Below are 8,969 nucleotides of genomic sequence, written 5' to 3' on the forward strand. Positions count from 1 at the left end.
CTAGTTTTTTTTTGGAATTTTACGGCCATAAAACTTGAATTCCGTCCGATTTCCAAAAATTTTGTGTGATATAGCCCATGCCTCCGCATGGGCCCGGGCCCCCGGACTCGGATCGCCTAAAAAATTTTCTGGACATCAAATACGATCGAAGGAACCATAGTCACCGCCTTGCCATGACCGTTCCTTATTTTTTGGCGTTTTACTGCCATAAAATTGGAATTGTGCTTTATTTCTAGATTTTCATGTGCTATAGCCCACACCTTCCACATGTGCCCGGGTTTGGATCACTTAAAATTTTTCCGGGCCATCAAATATGACCTACGGAACCATAGATACCACCTCGCCATGACCGTTCCTAGTATTTTGGCATTTTATTGACATAAACTGGAATTTCGCCCGATTCCAAGATTTTGGTGTGCTATAGCTCACGCCTTCCTCATTGGCCTGTGCCCCTGGACCCGGATCGCCTTAAATTTTTTCGGTCACCGTAGATACCACCTCTCCAGGACCGTTCCTAGTTTTTGGCGTTTTACGACCATAAAACTGAAATTCTCGCAGATTCCCAGATTTTCGTGTGTTGTGGCCCACGTCTTCAGCATGGGCCCGGGACCCCAGACTTGGAAGGCCTAAACTTTTTTCGGGCCATCAAATATGACCTAGGGAATCATTGTCACTGCCCCACCATGATCGTTCTTTGTTTTTTGGCATTTTACGGTCATAAAATTGGAATTCCGCCCGATTTTCAGATTTTCGTGTGTTATAGCTCGCGCCTTCTGCATGGGCCCCGGACCTTGGATCCGGATCACCTAAAATTTTTCATCCATCAAATACGAACTAAGGAACCATAGTCACCGCCCGCCATGATCGTTCCTCATTTTTTGGCGTTTTACGACCATAAAATTGGAACTTCGCCCGATTTTTAGATTTTTGTGTGCTATAGCCTATATTCACAGCCATGATCGTTCCTCGTTTCTTGGCATTTTACGGCCATAAAACTAGAATTCCGCCTGATTCCCAGATTTTCGTATGTTATAGCAGATGCCTTCCGCATGGGCCGAGGCCCCCGGACCCTAATCGCCTAAAATTTTTTCTGGCCATTATATACGACTTAAGGAACCATAGTCATAGTCCTTCCATGACCGTTCCTCGCTTTTTGCATTTTACGGCTATAAAAATAGAATTATGCCCGATTCCCAAATTTTCATGTGCTATAGCCGAGCCTTCCGCATGGGCCTAGGCCCCCAGACCCGATTCACCTAAAAAAATTTTAGGCCATCAAATACGACCTAAGGAATCATATTCACCGCCCCGCCATGACCATTCCTAGATTTTCGTGTGCTACAGCCCACGCCTTCTGCATGGGCCCAGGCCACCGGTCCCGGATTGCCTAAAATTTTTTCGGGCCATAAAAAACAACCCAAGGAACCATAGTCACTGCCCCGCTATGAGAGTTCCTCACTTTTTGGCATTTTTCGGCTATAAAACTAGAATTTCACCCGATTCCCAGATTTTCATATGCTATAGCCCATGCTTTCTGCATGGGCCCAGGACCCCAGATTCGAATCACCTAAATTTTTTTCGGGCCATCATATACGACCTAATTAACAATAGTCACTTCCCCTCCATGACCTTTCCTCAGTTCAAGGCCGTTTATTGGAGTTTTACGGCCATAAAACTGAAATTCTGCCAGATTTCAAGATTTTTGTGTGCTATAACACACACCTTCCGCATGGGCCCAGTCCCCCAGACCTGAAAAGCCTTAAAAAATTTCGGGCCATCAAATACGACCTAAGTAATCATAGACACCGCCCCACCATGATCGTACCTTATTTTTTGGCGTTTTACGGCCATAAAACTGGAGTTCTGCCCGACTTCCAGATTTTCGTATGCTATAGCCAAAGCCTTCTGTCTACACTAGGGTCCTAGGACCCAGATCGCCTAAATCTTTTTAAGGCAATCAAATACGACCTAAGGAATCATATTCACCGCCCCACCATGAACGTTCTTTATTTTTTGGCATTTTACGGTCATAAAATTGAAATTCTGCCCGATTTTTAGACTTTCGTGTGTTATAGCCCGCGCCTTCTGCATGGGCTCGGACCCTTGGACCCGGATCACCTAAAATTTTTTGGGCCATAAAATACGACCTAAGGAACCATAGTCACCGCCTGCCATGATCGTTCCTCATTTTTTGGCGGTTTACGCCCATAAAATTGGAACTCCGCCCGATTTTTAGATTTTCATGTGCTATAGCCCACGCCTTCCGCATGGGCCCGAGCCCCCGGACCCGGATCATTTTAATTTTGTTCGGACAATTAAATAAGACCTGAGAAACCATAGTCACCGCCCCGCCATGACCGTTCCTTATTTTTGTGAGTTTTACGGTCATAAAACTAGAAATTTCGCCCAATTCCTTTTTTTTGTGTGCTATAGCCCATGCCTTCCGTAGGGTCCCAGGCCCCCAGATTCGGATTGCTTAAAGTTATTGCGGGCCATCAAATATGACCTAAGGAACCATAGTCACCGCCCCCCATGACCGTTCCTCGTTTTTGTTATACCCCATAGTTTTGTACGTGAGAGTACGTCATAAGTCAATTGATATAAGCTATAAAATGAGATCATCTTTGAAAGTACATAGAGTAAGTTAATCATGTTAAATTGGAGGTTACAAATATTTAAGATCATGGACTGCAAGTACCAAGAAGGTTGGAAGACTTAGAAGCTAAACCAATTGATGAAAATAAGTTTCATCGAAAGTCGACAAGTTGGGAATATTATAACATGTACTTTTGGGGTGAGATTAAGGTCTTTAACATGAAAAGGAGGTTATGTTATGATTTATTTTTATTTTATGATAGATGTGTGTTATGTTTTAAAGTCAAGCGAGTTGTGGAACAAAAGTTAGCAAAGATCATCACAAGTTACATTCATAAATATGCTGAAACTTAGGTCAAATGTAGCTGAGCTTTTCTCCCAATATACATGGAATTAGGGGATATACCTACCAAATTGTTGATCTACAAGTCTCGTTTCTAACACATTAAATCCTTCGTCGATACGACATAGGAGTAGAGAGATATTTGTAGTTTCGCGAGACTGCGCAGACTGCATAGATGACAAGTGTTGTTACCTAATTTTTCCCTACATATTTTCAAAATGACATATTTGTGCATATATAAGCACCCCAAAGGGTTTTGGCATTTTTAACGATTTAAAACCAATTTATGGCCTATTTTTACACCATAAAATCCCATAATTATTCCCAAATCTTGCCATTTTGGAGAATAATTTATTTCATTCTCATATTTACATCAAAATATAGTCGGTATGATTTTTGTATATTTTTACAAATTCGTTTGGTATTTTTAAAACTAAATTGCATATAATTGCAATACTAGCCTCTTTAAGATTTAATAGCATTTTATAATTACAAAATTGATCCCAATATTTTTGAATTAATATTTATATATTATTAGTTGACTCAGTGCCTTCAATTTGGTTTTAAAACATCTTTTGCTATTTTTTTTATAAAAATCAAAAGGGAAAACTGGCTATTGCAATCATGGCCTCAATTTCTTTCAATTATAGCCTATCTTGACCCCCCAATTGATCTCAAATCAGGCCCCAAATCGACAACCCAATTTTTATTTTTACCCGACCCAAACCCAATTAACCTAACCCACCCGTCTCTTGCTTTTAATCTTGGCCGTTGATTGTATTAATCAACGGCCACCCTTCTTCCTTTCCTTTTTTATTTCACCCGACCCCCTAACCCTAAATTTTTTTCTCTAAGACCGCCGCCCCCAAATCCCTTCTTCTCTCAAATGCTCTCTAGGCCACTCGAAACCCTAGCCGTCTATCATCGTCTCCGACCAAACCCACCGGCGTCCATGGCTTCCCAGGCCATGGACAGCCTATATTCTCTCCCCTTTCACCCCAAGCCATGATTATTCGAGGCTTTCAAGGATCAATCTTCCACAGACCTATTCAGGTCCTCCGCCGACCTGAGTTCCTGTGGCTCCTCCGGCTCCGTTCCGGCGTGTTAAAGCTCTGAAGGCTTAGCCATGGCCCATATTCGTTCAGAGACCAAACCATTCTAGGCCTTCTCGTCTCTAGGGTTTCCGAGAAACCCTAAAAAGCTTGATTCGAGGTTTTTCTTTCCTTATTTTCTTTGATCTGTAGCAGATCTATGCTCTATTCGATGTTTTAACGATTTCCCCTAATTTCCCTTTTTTAAAATTAGCCTGTTCAAACTAGGGTTTTCAAAAAAATCCTAAAACGATTCTTCTTCTTCTTCTTCTTCTCCTCCTCATCCTCCTCCTCCTCCTCCTCCTCCTCCTCCTTCTTCTTCCTCTTCCTCCTCCTTCTTCTTCCTCCTTCTTCTTCTTCTCCTTCTTCTTCTTCTTCTTCTTCTTCTTCTTCTTCTTCTTCTTCTTCTTCTTCTTCTTCTTCTTCTTCTTCTCTCTTCTCCTCCTTCTCTCCTTCTTTCTTCTCCTCCTTCTTCTCCTTCTCCTTCTCTCTTCTTCTTCTCCTTCTCTCTTCTTCTTCTTCTTCTTCTTCTTCTCCTTCTCTCTTCTTCTTCTTCTTCTTCTTCTTCTCTCTTCTTCTCTCTTCTTCTCTCTTCTTCTTCTTCTCTCTTCTTCTCTCTTCTTCTTCTTCTTCTTCTTCTTCTTCTTCTTCTTCTTCTTCTTCTTCTTCTTCTTCTTCTTCTTCTTCTTCTTCTTCTCTCTTCTTCTTCTTCTTCTTCTTCTTCTTCTTCTTCTTCTTCTTTTTCTTTCTTTATGTGAATCTGTGTGTTCATGCCATGCTTTAGGGGATTTTCGTTTGTTTCTTATGATTTGCTGTTAATATGCATGTCTCTCTGCCTTTGTTCTATTACTGCTTCTACTGATTTTTCTATAAGCATGTTTATACGCCTATCTTGCCTGTCCCTTTACTATTTCTGCTACCGAAAGTGTTTACTCTTACTAGATTTATTTGGGTTATTGAACTTTCTTCTTTTACTACTTCCTAAACTTCTACGACATCTTTTCTCTCTTCTGAACTGGTTGAGTTTTAGTTTGCACTCTACTGCTTTCGATTGCTACGTATGTCTGTGTATTTCCTCAGGGAATTCTGAAAGAGTTCCCTAGGCTTGTTAAGTTTGCCTTCTCTTTTTGTGTGTCCTACTCGGACTGAAACCCTATTTGGGGATTTTGCGAGCTTTTGGTTTTAGGGTTCTACTCTAGAAACCCTAGGCTCTCAAATTTGTGCTGAGTTCATAGACTGAACTGAAACTTGCTTTCCTTTTTGCTTATGATTCTAAAACTATTTATACCAATCTTTCTTTCTAGCTTGATACTAGCATGCTTATATACGAGAGTTTTGTTCTTTTTGAATTGATACTATTAGCTCGTGATTGATTTCAATCTCCTTTTACTGAGGCTCGATTGATTTGCTATTGATTTTCTTTACAACTTAGCCTTTTCCCTATTTTCCTGACTAAGTTCATTCAAGGCTTTTAAAACTTTCTGGCTGTTTGATTACTTTGTTTCCTTATTCTTTCAAAACCGTGTACTATAGTTTCTTACCTTAAATAGACTCTGTATGAACCTACCCTTTATTATGCTACTCTGAAAGGTTTTTCTTCCCTTAATTACCACTCTCGTTTGAAATCAAATCCCTTTGACTAAGGGAGATTTTATTTGATTGACTGAGATTTTATTTCCTTGCCTTCTTGTCTACTCGTTTTTGCACTATAAAAGCTCACAGCTCTCACAAGTTCTAGGACACAGTTTTTCTTACACAAACACTCGAACACAACACAGTTCTCAGAACTCTTTTCTGCACCTTTGCAACATACAATCATCTCTGTCTTTACTGGCTACTACTCTCTTTACTACTACTCTCTCTATTACCACTTTCTCTACTACTGTCTTTCTACTAAGCACTTTGCTCCCTTATCTCCTACTGTCTGAACATTTCTGGAGTTCCTCTGAACTCCCAAGTACTTGCTGAAGTTTTGAATTGTTCCTGCTAACTGTCTGGCTGTCTACTTGCTGTTGTTTCTCTGCTGTACTAGAACTGAAAACTGGTATGTACTTCTATGTTAAATAACACTCTCATACTATGTGTATTCACTTCTCTTCTTCTACACATTCTTCACTGTGTGTTTATGTTCTCTAGCATGTTCTTCTATGTCCTTGCATCTGCCGTCTGCTATGCTTTCTTATATTTTTTTAATGGCAGTGCATGCTTCTGTATGGAAATGCCTTCCCCCTATTCTCTTTTGTGTGCTAGTACTGTTCTGAATCATGGCAACATCTGATATTGCTGACCATGATCCAGAATCAGACTCTCTTGAGTCTCTACTCAAATGCTTTCCCATTTCCTCTCCCCTTTATGTGTTGAGCTTTAACTTGGGTCTGGTAGTGTCCTAATCACCACTCAGACCCTAAGTTTGACTCCCCAGAGTCTGCTCCTATTTGTTGACCTAAGCAAAGGGTTAGGGGTGTCCCAGCCTATCCCATGGCTGGGTATGACCACCCTCTGCTATGGCTCCTTAATCCCTCTCTCACTTTGCACTTATTCCTAGTTTCTAAGTTCTACCCCCTTTGGTAAGCCATGCTTTGGGACCCTCGAGCTCCCTTTGAACTTGGATGCCTGAGGGTTCGCTATTCCACACTGCACCATTCTGTTACAATAATTGTTATCCAGAGTGTAAGCGCTTCCTGTGGCTCCTCGAGGCTCCTTGGAACTTTGAAACACTTTGGGTAAGAGAAGGCCTTGGAAATCTGGATTCGGAATTGGTTAATAACAAATTATTAGACATTAAGATTGAATTAGGTTCCTCGGATGCGGTTGTTGGTCTTTGATGTATTTTTATCTTTTCTTTGGGTCTGTAATAACTTGTACAAACTCGGGGAATCTAGTAAAAGGGTGTGGGAGGGATTTTACTTTCCTGCATCAAAGGGTAGAAACCATGCTTTAGGGTTTTAATTCTTTTTAATGTTTCTGATCCAATCACATAGAAATCATGCCTATAGGAGACAATATTTAACTTTCTGCAATCTTGCATATAGATATCATGCCTATAGGTGTGCATGTTCACGATATTAGGCAAATTTTTAGGGATAATCAAATCAGCATCTATTTACAAGTTTGTTAACATGGTTTAAAACAAATGACTCGTAGAGATCATGTCTATAGGAAGTTTTTTTCAAACTTGTCTCACTCGTCTAAAAGCAGTAACGATTTTATTGACTAACGGACAAAAAATCTGTGGTTCTCCGAACCATTGAGCCTCTTCCCAGATTAGTGCAACTCTTTCTAAAACCTAATCTTCTGGTAAACTTGCATGCTTTCTGAAACTTACTACCTTTTCTGGTAGTTTGATGAACGATTTCCAACTCAGTTACATATCACTTTTCTGTATTTTATCATTTTTTAATAAGTTCTGCAGCTCGAACTCGTTTTCTCCTTAAACAATTCTGCTGATTTTCAAGTCATCTCTGAACCTCTGCAAATTTTCAACCTTCTATCTTAAACTATTCTGCGTTAGGTCCTTTATGAAAACAGTGCTTTTTTTGACTCGCTTAAAATACTTCAATTTCTGACAATTGGATCTGAGTTACCTAATGCAGACTTTCTGTCTAAATATATGTGTTGAACCAGTCCGCTCGCCGCTTAATTTTTAACTTAAGACCAAATCAGTTTATGCTAAGACATGCTAAACTAAGTGTTGTCTGATTTAAGGGGTTTATTTGAGCCTTGTTTGCTTGTTTACTCATCCCTTTATTTGATATTTGTTTTGAATGTCGAAACTAGAATTTTATCCTTTAAACTCCATAAAGGCCCCATCCCTTTCTTCCCTCTTAGGATTAGAAGTCCTAATACCCGGGGACAGATAGGTTGGGATGGGTATTAGCATGCAATAAGTAAACGAGACTAATCGCATTTAATACCTTAACGGGGTGGGAAGGGTAGAATATGGATATGATGACCGGTGCGCTAATATCTCGTGTGAGAATGATTGCTGGGTATTGCACCAAGGTGATCCATATTATAGTTAAACCTAGGACCCTTTTCTTTGCTTTTCCTTCATTTAAATTAACGTTTTCCTCAAACTAAGCTTTCCTTTTTTCCAAAAAAAAAAATCACTTGTGTCTTTCTTCTTTCAAAATTGTCAACTTGTTTATATTTCTTATGTGCAAACATTGTCTATTACTTCTACTCTTCTTAAAGTCACAGCTAAGTATGGCCGGGAACCACACTAGTGGATCTTGAGGGGTGCCTAACACCTTCCCCTCGAGATAATCTCAAGCCCTTACCCGAACTCTGGTTTTCTTCCAAAAAATCTTCTTCTTTTCTCTAAAAGTGTCCTAATGCACTATAATCATTAGGTGGCGACTCTTCAAATTCCATAACCCGATTCCTCAAAAGGGAATAAGAGTTGTTTCGCCCATAATGTCGTAAACCCGATTTTGCCTTCTTTTAGGAGGGAAAAAGGGGGCGTCAACAGCATGACGACTCTGCTGGGGACACCTTTAAGGCTTTTACCATTACATTCTTTTGTGACTTTATTGCTTCCTTAATTGCATTTACCTTTTGTCTTTAATTATTTCATCAAAATACTAACTTGGCTCTTCATGTTTTTCTTTCCTTTTAATTTCTTCTTTTACTGCCTTATTATTTCAATTCTGTCGTAATTACTGAGCATTTATTGTAATCTTTACTTTATGAACGTGAAAATACATGCAATTTGTCTCATTATTATAACTGCATTCCTCAACATCATATTCCACTCGTGCCAAAACAAATCCTATAGCAACGCTTATAATGAGTGGTTGCGCCCTTCCGATATTATAAACCCCCTAAATGTGGCAAATACATATTTGCGGTAAAACCAGTCGATCAACGGTGTAGTCGACGATTCCGCGCCTTTCCCTCCTGAGTTGTCCGCTCAAGGGTACCTTGTCTAGCACTTCAAA

The sequence above is a fragment of the Nicotiana sylvestris genome, chromosome 12 (assembly GCF_000393655.2).
Source record: "Nicotiana sylvestris chromosome 12, ASM39365v2, whole genome shotgun sequence".
NCBI lineage: Eukaryota > Viridiplantae > Streptophyta > Magnoliopsida > Solanales > Solanaceae > Nicotiana > Nicotiana sylvestris.